Source organism: Miniopterus natalensis, chromosome 15 (genome assembly GCF_054644295.1).
Source record: "Miniopterus natalensis isolate mMinNat1 chromosome 15, mMinNat1.hap1, whole genome shotgun sequence".
NCBI classification, from domain to species: Eukaryota; Metazoa; Chordata; class Mammalia; order Chiroptera; family Miniopteridae; genus Miniopterus; species Miniopterus natalensis.
The window spans coordinates 51,505,441-51,519,667 of NC_142095.1; the positions used below are offsets into that span (position 1 = coordinate 51,505,441).

The window sequence follows — 14,227 nt, forward strand, 5'->3', positions numbered from 1 at the left end:
CTATCAATAAATGTGCATTGCTCAGGAGAGTGCATTGCTCACAGAGTTGGTGGCCTGAAGTGAGAATGTGGTGGATCTGGGCTGAATCAATTGGTTCTTATCACTGAGTTTTGAAATTAGTCAGCAATCCCACCTGAGTTCACATTTACTAAAAGTAAGGATTTAAAAGAGAGATCATCAAAATTCAGTATCTGATCTTTTTTTTAGCAGGCCTGCTGCCCTGGCAGCATTGACTGCTTCCCCTGTGGCGCCCAGAACAACTGTCTAACTGCTGCCGTCCTCACCTGTAACCCAGCAGCACACGGGACATGAGAAAAATTAATTCCATCCCCCAACCGCCAGCTTCCCTTCCCAAAGGGACCACTGTAAGCAGTGTCGGGTCTCTTTTCCAAAAACTCCTATACACACAATTACGTGTTTTGTATGTGCACTTGCTTTTCCCCCTGCCACCACTTGGTCACTTAGTGTATATCAGAGGTACGTACATAATAGCACATAGAGGGTCCCTTTCTTTCTCAACAGCTGCACAGCAGTGTCCTTCACCCCACCCCAGGAATGGACCGTCATTTAATCACTCCCTCCTCACAGACATTTAGGGAATTTCATTGCTTTTGCTCCCACAAACAATGCTGCAAGTTTTATCCCTGTACACAGACTTTTTATTAGCCAGTGAGTATAGATTCCTGGCCACAACAACTGATTTTGCTACTGCATTTGTGAACTGAGTCAACAGTCTTACGGCTGGAAAAATAAATCCCGATTACCTTTCACATGCTCTCTACCTGGGCCTCATTTTCATTTAATCCTTATACCTGAGATCTGTTGTTGTGTTATTTTATTTTATTTATTTTATTGATTCTACAAAGAGAGGAAGGAAAAAAAAGAAATACGGGTCAGTTGCTCCCCGCACATGCCCTGACCAGGGATCAAACCGGAAACCTACGTATGTGTCGTGACTGGTAACCGAACCCGCAACCTTTTGGTCTTTTGGTGTATGGGACAATGCTCTGGCCAACTGAGCCACCTGCCAGGGCTCCCTGGGCTTCTTTTTTACTAACATCTCTCTGGTGGGATCAGGTGATCGGATGCCCTCGAGGGACACTGTAAACAAAACAGAGGCACAATGCTGGGATATCAGCAGATATCCACTGCAGCAGAACCCAAACCACCAGGTAAAATATTCCCACCACCACCTTTTTAAAATTAGTACATTTATAGACCTTTGAGGAAATCATTTGGGCCTACACCTGATGGAACACATGCGTCTGCCGGGTAGTCTCAACACAAAAAACAGAAGCACACATATCACTGTCCCTTCCAGTGCCCCAGCCCTTGACTGAACACAGGTCACAGAGCGGTGCTCGCAGGTGTGCGTCAGTGGGAGAGGACAGAGGGACAGCTCGGTTCTCGCGGGGCACGGGGCACCGGGCTGGTGAGCCGCAGGCCGCGGTCCCCGCCAGCAGGGGCGCTGGGCTCGCACACACCCTGCTCCCCGGGAGGAAGGCGGCTGAGAAGCTGCAGAAGCTTCCGGAGGAGGGAAGGAGGAAGTGAGGGGAAGAGGGAGAGGGCCAGCGGCATTTTCTGAGATTCAGGTTTTCAGAGGACGCTGCTCATAACTGCATTTTGAGCACCTGTAAACGGTGGGACTCCCCTCCATACAGCTGGAAGGAGAGAGCTGGGACTGAAACCCGGGAAAGGACCACGTACTCCAAGAAACACGCTTCGGTTTTCATCACGTACTTTTTTATTAGTCAACTTTTTAATAGTCAAATTTTAATATTTTCACTTGTTTTTGGTACTATACCTTAAAAGGAAGGAAAGGGTGCAGGAGAAGAGACTGGGATTCCCCATACAGAGGGTGACAACTACGCCTGGGACAGGTCATTTCCCTTTTCCGGATCTCGGTGTCTGTCACCTTCAGTAAGTTACAGGGAAGAGAGCAGGGAAGTCCCGTTCCTTAGCTAGTCCTCTCACAAGCCGCAGACCTAAGGCTGCATCGCTGAGTGGCCATCTGGGGATGTTAGAACTAGGTGGTGTAAGGGCCACAAGGGACAGTGGGACACAGCTCGGTTTTAAACACACAGCAAACCTCATAGGAACTCAATAAATGGGCAGACAAGAGAAAAACTTTTATACTCTAAAAGCTTTAAGTACATTTTAATTTTCCAGGGCAAACCGAATGAAACCCAATCAAAGCAAAATTGGAGCTGCAGATGCAATCAAATTAAACAAACGGGTTGCTCTGGGACCAGAGGAGGACAGGTTTGGGATAATTGGGAAGGAAAGGATGACCGGCTGTTCCCGAAAGGACACAAAGCTCCCAGCTCACATGCTGAACCTCAAGTCGGAGAAGTGGGAAAACATCGAGAAACAATTCGTATCAGAAAAGAAAAATGCCTGGCAACCTAAAGTCTAGAAATTTTGCAATCAGTTAATGCAAACTGTACCTCACATTATTGTGGAAAACATGCAGCTCGACGCCAGGGTTGATTTTAGGAGCCTCGGATTAGTTTTAATATTACTTCAAAGTTGAGGGGGGTTGGGTGGCAATCTAAAATCACAACATCATTTATAAAACTAATTCAAGAGACTGAGCTATCCGGAGGTGCCCAACGAGATAGACTGGCCGCCTGTGGAACTACAAGGAGTTTAAAGACCCACTATTGCAGGAATAGGTAACAGCAATAGAGTCACCAAGGTATATTAAAAATAAGATTTATATATAATATGTAATAACTGGGGGAGATACTTAGGATATTTTGATGTTAGAGCAGGAAACAAAACAGTGTATACAGTACAAGTCTACATATGCAAAATACTGGCAAGATACAGATAAAACGTCGAACTGTTGAGGTGAGGCCACCAGTGAAATTACTCTTCGGACATTTTCTTTCATACTTTCATGCTTCCCTAATTTCTTCTAATAACATTTTATAATAAAAACTATTTAAAAACACATGCATGTGTTTTTTCACAAAGAGGAAATGTTCTTCCTTCACCCAATACCTCCTTAATGGTGTTTATTATCCAAGTTGAGACAAAGCACGTTTCTGGTTATTTTACTTACAGTTTCCTAGATGCTTGAAGATTTGGGACCAGCCTTAGAAATCTCAAAAATATTCATCTGCGTTTGAGGGTTTTTGAATAAGCTAGAGTCTTTGATGCGTTTAGTTGATCTGAAAGGTGGATGAACCCATCAAAGACTACCTATATTAGTATAAGGTAAAGGTGACAGACTGGCATCTGGCTTAGGCACACACTAGTCCTTTACTAATCTAGAGACTATGTTAACCACACCAAGCTGTGATGTACTTAGATGATTAAAAATAACATATTTCAAGTTAGAGACGCAAGTATGCCCCCCTTTGCCTCTGCCTTTGATTTAGACTTAGTATCTAAACCATCGGATTAGAGATTGACTCGAAAGGGGCAAAATGCACAGGATTCCTTTATGGAGATGTGAGTTTTTCTCTGACCCCTTTCCACAGGCTCTATTGTGACCCCCGACCATGTGGGGCTACAAGGGGTGGAGGCACATGTGGTGACCTAAACAAAAAAGAGCGCTGAACAGGCACAATTCCTGGAAACATCACTCAAAATGCCGAATTTCCATAAGCAGTCTGGTGGTGGTACAAACCCCAGTGTATGTTAGAACAGTGAGATTCAAACGTTTTTACTCTTGTTGCAGTTAACTGGCCTCCACGCCGACAAGCCCAACAGTCAGCTCTGCCATCACCGCTCGTGGCCCCCGGCCGAGCTTCGTGCAGCCGACACGCTCCCCCCAGGAGCAGCGTCCTGAGCCACACCGCAGCCGAGCTGTCCTTCCACCCTTGGCCCTTCCGCCTCGGGATCCTGTGAGCAAACCTCGCAATGGTGTTGGCTTCAGACCCACATCTGGGAGCCCTTCTCTTCTTTATCTGCACCATTGCTTCCTGAGCGAGCTCGTCCACTCCCAGGCCTTTACATATCACTCACGAGCTTATACATTTATAAACCCGCAATGTGCAGCCCTCCGAGGGCAATTCTAGGGCCACACATCCAAGTGCACAGCTGATATCTCAACCTGGATGAAAATTCAACAGCTGAAACCTCACACGTCTCCAGCTGTACTCCTGGTCTCCCCCGCTTCTCTCAGCCACTCCTGACAAAGGGACTTAGCTCACCCAAACTTCAGTCACGCTCCTAGACCCGTCTGTGCACTTCCTTGTAAAGGCCGATTTTAGCAAGAATCCTACCAACTCAGTTCAACCAGAACCCCACCCCCATATCTGGTCACCCTCCACTGGATCAGGTTCCGCGTCCCCTGCCATCCCCCAGGGGACTGATGTCTACTCGCCCTGGACTGTGTTAATCAAGAATCCTGTTAGATCTATTTGACCAGGACCCTCCCCTCACCCCTGATCATTTCCTCTTAATAATTTTCCATCCACTGACTCCATCCTGCTCCCATGCTATATTCAGAGTTGAGCTCAACCTGTCTCTTGCATAGAAAATCTCACTGCAGTGTTCGCTGCACCTGCTGTGACGGTCCAGAGTAAAGCCAGCTTTACCATCTTTGACAAGTGAAAGCGGACTTTTTAATCTCCTCACACCTGGGCCCTCACAGGCTTCCCTATTTCAGTAAATGGTAGATCCACCCTTCCAGCAACTGCTTGGATGGAAAACCTGTGTTCTATCTGACTCTTCTCTTTCTACCCACAAGCAAAATATCAGGACAAAAATCCTGGGAGCCATCCTTGATGCAATTCTTCTAAACTCCACATCTATTCCACCAAGAAATCCTTTGGCTCTACCTTCAAATATATTCCAAATTTAACCACTTCTTGCCACCTCCACCACCATCCTGATCCTGGGCATCATCCTATCTCCCTGGATTATTCCAGGGGTCTCCTAACGGGTCTTCCTGCCTACTGTCTCACCCACCCAGAGTTTATTTGCAAGACAGCTTCCAGAGTGACCCATTTACAGCATGAGTCAGATCTTGTCCCACTTCAAAGCCCATCGATGTCTCCACATTTCACTAAAAGGCAAAGAGGCCAATCAGCCTTAATGCTTGACTCAGTTGCTCTGCTACTTCTTGACCTTATCTCCTGCTACTCTGCCACTGGATGACTTTGCTTTGGCCACACTGGCCAACTTGCTCTCCTTACAACAGGCTGAATCTTTATCAAATAAACGCCTGTGTGTCATTGTGTGTTGCAGTTGCAACCCCTTCCCTCTGGCAGCTGAACCTTATTACCCGCCTCTATTTTCTCCACAGCACCTATCACCTCATATTTATTTATTCTGTTTTCCTACCAGTCCCCTCCTCACAGAGCCTGAGCAGAGGGCTTGTAGCTGTCATTCACTGCTCTATCCTAATAGAATACAATGCCTGCCACATATGTAATTTCAACCACACTGAAAAAAGTAAACAGAAACAGTTGAAATTAATTTCAATTTATTTTACTTAACCCAATGTATCAAAAATATAATAATTTCAATGTATAATCAATAAAAAATAATTACTCAAATATCTCACATTCTTTTTTCCATAGAAAGTCTCTGAAACACTGTGGATTTCACATTGACAGCACACAGAAGTTTTGGCTGCATGTCAAGTGTTCCCAGCCACGTGTGCCTAGTGGTTTCCATGGTGGCAGTACAGGTCTCTTCTACTCTATTGGGTGTTTATTCAATTGTTTAAAAAATTGGGGGCGCGACCCACTAACCTGAGTTCCTAACCCACAAATGGGTCCCCATGCCCACTTTGAAAATCACTGTTCTAAGTAAACTTTAAGTATGTAGTCTGTAATGAATGGATTTTAGGACACTTCCTCTGGCCTCCAGGGGAGTGCTCAGGACCCTTTAAAGGGAAACAGGCTTCCCAAGAAAAGAGGCCTGAAGGGCAGGGCAAGGAATTCAACATCCGTGACAACCCACTGACTGAGGTCTTCACAGTGCAGCCAATGATGCAAGACTTCTTTTAATTAAAAGGTACTTTTAAATAACTCACTACACTGTCTGATAATTAACAAAACACCTAATTACCTATAATTATATACTACATACATAAAAAATTCAAGGGAAAATCTGCACAATTTTCACACTTCAAAAATAGTGCATTTGAACTGAGCAGAAAATATGTCAAGTTTTACATTTTCCTTTCCCCACCCAATGCAAAGGCCATGGAGGTACAATAGTTTAGATCAAGGAAAGAGAGGTACAAACAATTAATCTTCATTTTCCATTTTTACAAAATCCCAATCACCAACAGTCTGAAAAATACACCATGAACTTCAAGTCCAAACTTAGCCCTGGGTTGAAAGTGTCAACTTTTAAAATGGCCTCAAAATAAGGATTCTACCATCAATATGTCATTTGCTCTTTTAAGGTTCTGGATGCTACTAGATACAAGGGGATATGAAGTTGAGACTACACAAATGTGCTGCCCTAAACAAGGGGTTGTTGTTGCACAGTTAGGCCTCAAGTTTCTTCCCAAGGTTTGTGAATTACCAAAAAAGGTCAATAATTCCTGCATCTCTGTCACGCTGTTCAATTGTCATCCAAAACTGAGAATTTCTTGATAAGATGCTCAAGGTGAATCTTACGCAGTTGGGATATTTGTGCCCTTAGCAGGTGTAAGTGCAAAAACATCATTTTGAAAAAATGAATAAAACCATTTGTTACTAGGTTTTATATTTTTGATTGTTCAACTGTGCAAAATATGGCTACTTGATAATTGCTGCAAATATTGTCTTTACTACTAAGCATGTCTTCATGTACATTTCAGCAAGTGACTTCTGCTTGAAAAAAAACCTCTATTGAGCATATTTCTCTGAAAATCAATATTTAAATTTTTTTCTTCTTTGAAACTAACATTCAGGAGAGACAGCTCTTGTTTACAGAGTAACTTAGTTTAGCATTATGGTTAACAATGTTTAAAAACAGCTAACTTAAAATGCAAACATTTAAATTCTAAACTTTAACTATTGAGAGGCCGAGTCAGTTCTATGGGAATATAAACAACATGAAAACAGTAATTTCCCCCAATGCCATCCTTGTGCGAGTGTTTCAGGCCACCATTTTGTTGGATTTGGACTAAGAACTCATACAACTCTGAGGTTGTAAGATGCTTAAAAACTGAAAGGCTTTGGAGGAACCTTGAAAACATTATGCTAAGTGAAAAAGTGAGTCACAAAAGACCACAGAATGCACGATTCATTTATGCAAAACATGCAGAATAGGTAAATCTATACAGAATGAAAGTAGATTCATTGTTGCCAGGGGCTGGGTTGGGGGAGTGACTACTAATGGGTATGGGTCTCTTTCTGGGGTGATAAAATGCTTTAAAGCTAGATTGTGATGATGGTTGAAAACTGTGAATGTACTAAGAAACACTGAAGAGTACACTTTAAATGGGTAAGTTGTATTGTGTGTGAATTATATCTCAATAAAGCTCTTACCAAAAAATTGGCATGCCTGATAATATTCACAATAGCATTGGCATGAAAGGTACAAGAAAATCAAATTAATCCAACATAGCTTCCATTTAATGCTATAATACATAAAGCCCTAACCCCTGACCGCTGAGATACAGAGCACATTAGCAGAGCAACCAATATCTGCCCTTTCTAACACTTGTCATATTGTCTGTCTTCCCCTCTACAGTGTAAGCCCTATGAGGACTGAGGACAGAGACAGTGTCCTTCCTACAGTGCCATGATCCCAGCACTAGGTGCACATCTTCACACATAAATATCTGCAGTAGGAACTAATGTATGTACATATGTAGTATGTACATCTGAGTAAATGAATGAAAGAAATTATTGAACTGGGGCAACTCAACCAATCAAGTTGATTTGTACTAACTGTCCCCTTAAATCTGTTCTCCAATTCTCCCACACTTGTGGCCACCCAGGTAGAGACATTTTCATAGCAGCCATTGCAGCTTCTTGTGACCATATGACCATACTCCTACCAATTAAATGTCAATGGAGCCCAGCCGGGCATGGTTCAGCGGTTGAGCGTCGACCTGGGATCCAGGCGATCGGGGTTCGATTCCCGGTCAGGGCACATGCCCGGGTTGCGGGCTCGATCAATGACTCTCTCGTCATTGATGTTTCTCTCTCTCTCTCTCCCCCTCCTTTCCTCTCTCTGAAATCAGAGAGATGTATTTTTTTAAAATGTCAATGGATAGAGAGTGCAATTTTTTTTTTTTTAATATATCTTTATTGATTTCAGAGAGAGGAAAGGAGAGGGAGAGAGAGAGAACCATCAATGACGAGAGAGTCATTGATCGAGCCCGCAACCCGGGCATGTGCCCTGACCGGGAATCGACCCCGATCGCCTGGATCCCAGGTCGACGCTCAACCGCTGAGCCGCGCCCGGCCGGGCAGGGAGTGCAATTTTTAACTCAGGTGCTTCAAAACCATTGCTCCCTCGGACTTCACTGTGTCTCAGCCACGCAGACGAGGGCAAGCCCGAGGGAGAGCACAGGAGGGGCCGGCCAGTCGCGCTGCACTGAGAGAAGGCGCTGTGCTGTGTGTAAGTCACTGTGTGTTTAGGTCTCTGTGCTACAGCAGCCCAGTCTTTATCCTGACTGTTACAACCCGGGCACGGGGAGGGGGGTGTATGTGGGGGGGGGTGCGTGCATGTGCGTGTGTGTGTGTGCGTGTGTGCGCATGTGCGCGTGTGTGCGTGCACGCGCGTGGCTGTGGAGGGACCAGGTTCAATGCTTAACTAAGCTGCCTGACTGGAGATTTCTGCCAGTGAAGACACTCTCTTCCAGTGTCTTCATAACAACTTCATGAATTAACAGTCACATAATTCAAACGCTGAATGTTACAAAGAGGTCATTCTGAATGGATTTAACTCAGAATATTTTCATTATGTAAATATTTACATCACATACATATACACTTTCCAAAGAACCAATGAATATATTTTAAATGGCTGAATAGCCAATTTTAGCTTTTTTGTAACCAAGAAATAATTTGCAATATGTAAGACACAGTGAGTAGTGTCTATAAGAATGAATTATAACTCCTTGATCTAATAAAAAAATAGCTCAAATTGGGGGTGAGAGAAAAACTGCAATGATTACACATTCTTTTAGATTATTTTACTTTCTCTCAAATAAGTCGACTATTTTTAAAAAATGAATAAACAGATAAAATGTCACGTTTGAACATGTCTGATGTTTTAAAATAACCATTTAATTGTAATCTATATGATTTTGACTAATATCATCAACTCCCAATGCCATTCAGAACTGAATACAAGATGATGAATTTTACAAATTGGATCGAACTGGAAACAAAAAATGCATGTGGATGAACTGCCAATGGTGGGGGGAGACAGAGAAACTGATGCAGGAACCATTATTAAATCACCAAACCAAGGCAGCCACACTACAATGACACCAATATAATTGTGACCAGAGCAAGTTTTCGTTTTACCTTCTGTCTTGACATTCAAATGACCTTGGGTGAGCTACTAATCACCTATGGGGCCACTTTCCCAGTTTGTAAAGTGGGGATTATAATAATTGCCAGCTACCTCTTAGGAATGCTGGCAACCAGACCCATTTTATAAAATGCTCAGATCTACTTGGAAAAAAATTGTTAATACCACTACCAAGTATGATGACTGTTATTTATGATTCTTCAGACCTTTGTAACTAAATTTGAAAAACGGCTTCATCTGGTTTTCTGAATTTGCCTGACCACTTTTATGCACACAACCAGTTGTCCCCATAATGCCAATGCAGGCAGATTTATTTGCATCTATGCTGACAGTTAATGATTCCCAGATTTCAAATTTGGGCCTGGCATTTACTGAGAAGCTCCTGGCATCTGATTTCTGCATCCTTCCTGTAGTGTGGAGGGCAGTGCTGGCTTCCTAACCACCACCGGCAGCATGACCTTAGTTTTCTTTAAGGTTATTCACTGGGAAGAAACACTAACCCTTCTATCCCCTTGCTATATCTTCTTCTAGATTTTATATTTTTAACAAACCTTTTTTTCCTTTACATATAAGAAATCAAGAAAATAAGGATTAGTTTTAAAGGATCATTGAGCTTGCTAAAAGGTAAAAAATTTCATGTCATTTATTATTTATTTGAGTCCAAACACCTTATTTCTAAAAAAAAATAAAAATTAAATGAGTCAAAACACAGATGGAACTGATATTGTAGAAGGGAAAAAAAGTAAAATAATGAAATGTTAACTGGGGGTAGAAAAAAATCAAGTTTATTTTAAAATACATCAACAACAAAAAGTTGAACCTGAAAAAACTACCGAGATTGAGCACAAACTCACTCTGAGCTTCTAGCGGTCAAGTGGAAATAAAAATTATGTGAATTTGTTATTCGGCTCACTTTGTGTCATAAGAGGAGGCATCAGAAGAACAAATTTTTTCTTTCTGTGTTCCTGAAGTTTAAAAAGGGGCTCCTTATTTTCAGGATATTTTATACTACAGTGCGTTCTTCACAGTAATTATAAAGAAAGCATTTTTAGGTAATACAACACTAGGTGTCAATTGTAACTGAAATATAAATTTTTTTTTAAAAGAAAGCATTTTTTTCTCTCTTAGTCAACATTAATGACAAATTTTAGAAACTTTTTTTTAAACTAAACTTGCCCTTGACTCGTGATATTTTTAACTTTAAACAATATTATAGAATTGGGAAAAATCACATTGCACAAATTCAATCGCGTCCATTTTCTGGTCACAGGTGTAAGTGTGGACATTATAAAGACATCAAGTCAGAAGAAAATCATTCATGCTCACAGGTGATTCCAAAGGAAACAACGAAACCCCCTGATGAAGCCCTATTGAAGCTGTAGGGACGACACGGCTCTCTCTGTTCAACCACATTTAATCATAACCACAGCTTCCCGAGAACCTTTGCTAAGAGCGCGAGATGAGCTACCCCGGGTGGGCTTTGCAGGAGAAGACCTTGGCTGAGGTCTCGCAGGCTCACAGAGACCAGGAGACACAACCTAGAGCGGAGCTGAGGGGCTGTGACAGAGACAGCGTGGCCCACAAAACAGAAAACATTTACCTGCGTGGCCCTTACGGACCAAGTCTGCAGATCCCAAGAACAGATTCAACTTTCATTTTTAAGATTAGAAAACTGAGTCTCAGCAAAGGGAAGTGCTTTGCCAAAAGTCATGCTATGACTTGATAACCCAAACTGCTGGCTGGGCATCGAAGAAAGACTGTCCTCCCTGCAGGACAACCAGTGCTTCCCACGAAAGTTTAATTCAAACTACAAAGACGGTGAGATGAGGCAAGTTGGACTTTTGGGCCCAAATCAAATGTGCTGAAATGCAAGTTTAAAAAGCAAATCATCACCTTTATGATGCATTCTAGAACCCAAAACCCTGGGTGAGATTTAGAACAAATTGGTGTAAGAATCTTCGCATTATGAAAGTTCCACAGTAAACCTGCTGAGCTAAAGCGTAAGGAGCCTGTATCTCACAGGCTCACGAACTGTGATGTAGTAAGATCTGAGCAAGGGCTTGGCGCAGCCAGGCCCACTAGGGACCTGTTTGAAAACAGACACAAACCTACTACATCAAATGGAACTATCATTGGCCATATTCAAAAATAAAATGAGGACATTACTTGAGAAACATAAGATGTTAAAATGACCTGCAACACTGACTTGTTTAAGATGAGGTGCGTACTTTAGGAATCAAGAAAATAGGTAGCAACCACAATCATTTTAAAGAGAGTGCTTTTTTGTTTCCCCTCCCAAACGTGAATTTGAGAAAACTCATTTAGTTTTAATTCATCAAGCAACATTAGTCCCTCAGAAAACTTCTAATTTTAAAATCAAGTACTCATTTGATTCTCAAGCAAGGTCAAGGGAACAAGGCAGTCTCGTGCTGACATCACAGGATGTGCCCCACACTGTTCAGCAGTTACATCAATGTGGCATGTTGCTATGGTGCCTGACGATTAATTTCGGAAAGAAGGTGATTATGAAGCTGCCAGATGAACATCAATCTGATGACACCACTTCAGCTCAGAACACTGACATGCGTTACTCTTGTTAGCAGCAAGTTCATTTTATGAAATCACCCTTTTGTGATGCGAGTATGACTCTCTAACTTTAAACCTACCAATTCAACACCCCCCACACACCAAAAAAGTTCAGCTTCAACAGAGGGGAAGAGTTTGATATTTGGGAGAAACTGTGACTCTGTGGACCATTTCTTATGGGCAACCTTTTCTTTAAAGATCTCCCAAAATATGCTACATACACACAAATAAATACAAATCCACTTGACGAATATGTAGATCAGAAGAGAACTGAATTAAGATGCCTAAAACATGACAGATACCACCCTACATATTATCCCACTAATCATATTTGCATTTACCTTTTTTGGCTTCTGTAAAGCAATCTTCAGTTACAGTCACCTCAAAAGGTCACTTCTTACCCTGAAAACAAAAGAGAACATCAAAATCTGAATGTCAAGAGAAAGTAGCAACCACCTCTCTTGCCTGGGAGAGATTCAAGAACAACAAGAGGACTCAATTATGTTTAATGGCAAGTGGCTTTCAGAGTTAATAAAAACAAGTCCCAAGACCTCCACTTATCTGGACCACACGCCTCTGAGCTCTTCAAGACAACAAAACAGCTCCGATGGAAAAAGCAGAGGTGAAACATTTCAAATTTTGCGTATGAACTACCTCTCGTCTTGCTATCAATTTATTTTCACGTGGAATAATGCATGACTCATAGCCTTTGTTTGTGGAAACCAGGCTGCATGTGAACAGGTCTGTTGGTTAATATCCACAGCCTCTCCAGCTCGTTAGCGAGCCCCGGGCCTCCCCCGGGCAGAGCGAGCCCTGGCCGACGGGCGCGGTCACGCCGGGCCTTCCAGCCGGAGCAAGAGCTCCGCAGCCGGCGGCCTGGGGACGGACCGCGCTTCAGCGGCTGATGAAAGTTCTTCTCAGAATGTTTTCCACTTATCTACCAGATTAAATTAAATAAAAATGGCTTGTGTCAGATGAAGTAAACAACTGAAATCAAGTTTCCTAAAACACAAAGGAAGGATGACCGCTTTCTCCCACATCCACCCCTGCATGTCACCCCCCTTCTGCAGAACAGCGCGCAACCCGTCAGGACGCCTCTCAGGCTGCCCCTTTCTGCCCACGGAGCTGGGATCAACATATGGCACAAGTGAAAAGAAAAACATTTGTTTATTAATTTAGATTAAGTTAGCAATGGGGTACAGGATCCATTCCAAATCAATTGACCAAATGCTCATCTAATTTTTTAAAATGGTGAAATTATATCATCATTCTACTGAAATGTTAATACCCTTTGTTCACTCTTCAGAAAAATATGTAATGAAGTGGCTTAAATTTTATGCAGAATGTATCCCTGCTTATCCTCTGCTGCGGCCCTTAATGTGGAAAGGCAAACATCACTGAGAAGAGTTAAATCTCATTTCACTGGGGCTAGAAATCTGAGAGTGGCACTTTGGTGTGTACTATCTTTGAGGAATTGATCCAAGGCCAATTTATGACATTTCCACAAGCAAGTGTGTGCAGATTCTTGCCATTAAGATTGGAAAGAAATGCAGCCTCTGAGTGAAATCATAATTTTCATGTTTACTCTAAGAGGAAATTGGAGGTTTTCACCATAAATGCTCACCATTTGGGTGGGGGAAAACCCTAGCTCCGGGACTTAAAATTACTATTTTGCAACCTGCCCAAAACCTTTTTGTTTTTACACAAAACAATTCAAACAGAAAATGACAGTCTGCACTTTCCTGCTGATGTGTGTGTCCCCAGGATAGGTTTCTCCAGTGGTGAGAACTCTGTCGGAGGGCAAATGGTAACAGGGACAGAGAGAGTGGCAGTCGGGTCCTCCAGGTAACACAAGGTCTGCAGAGCAGCCCAATGTGCGCAAATCAGAAGAGCTGGTCAGGTAGGAGGCACAGTGTTGATCTCACACCAGAAGTGCCCACCTCCACCCCTCGCCCAGTCTCAGATGGGAAGTAAGTGAACCCTGGCAAACCCTACTCAATTCAGGCAAGGCCTCCCTGCCTCCCTCCTTTTATCTGAAATGCCCTCTAGTGAGACCCCTGTGAACCAGTTTTCAAGCTTGTCTACTGGGTTGCATCCATTCTGTGTCTTTGGGGTCAGACCTATAATATCACACTGTGCAGTGCAGCTGAGATTGCTCTCACATAGGCCTGGCCAACAACTGGACCTTATTACC

The 14,227-nt window shown here is 42.8% G+C and overlaps 1 protein-coding gene across 6 annotated transcripts in view; it reads right to left on the reverse strand.

Annotated features, from left to right (window-relative positions):
* FOXP1 (forkhead box P1) overlaps positions 1–14,227 on the reverse strand; it is a 538,679-nt gene that overhangs the window by 281,794 nt on the left and 242,658 nt on the right. For 5 of the 6 annotated variants that reach the window (XM_087825127.1, XM_087825126.1, XM_087825122.1 and 2 more), the window contains one exon: positions 12,375–12,435. The exons of the other annotated variant lie outside the window; for it this stretch is intronic. The gene's annotated coding sequence lies outside the window, so the exon portion shown is untranslated. The remainder of the gene's footprint in view (positions 1–12,374; positions 12,436–14,227) is intronic. 6 annotated transcript variants of the gene reach the window in all.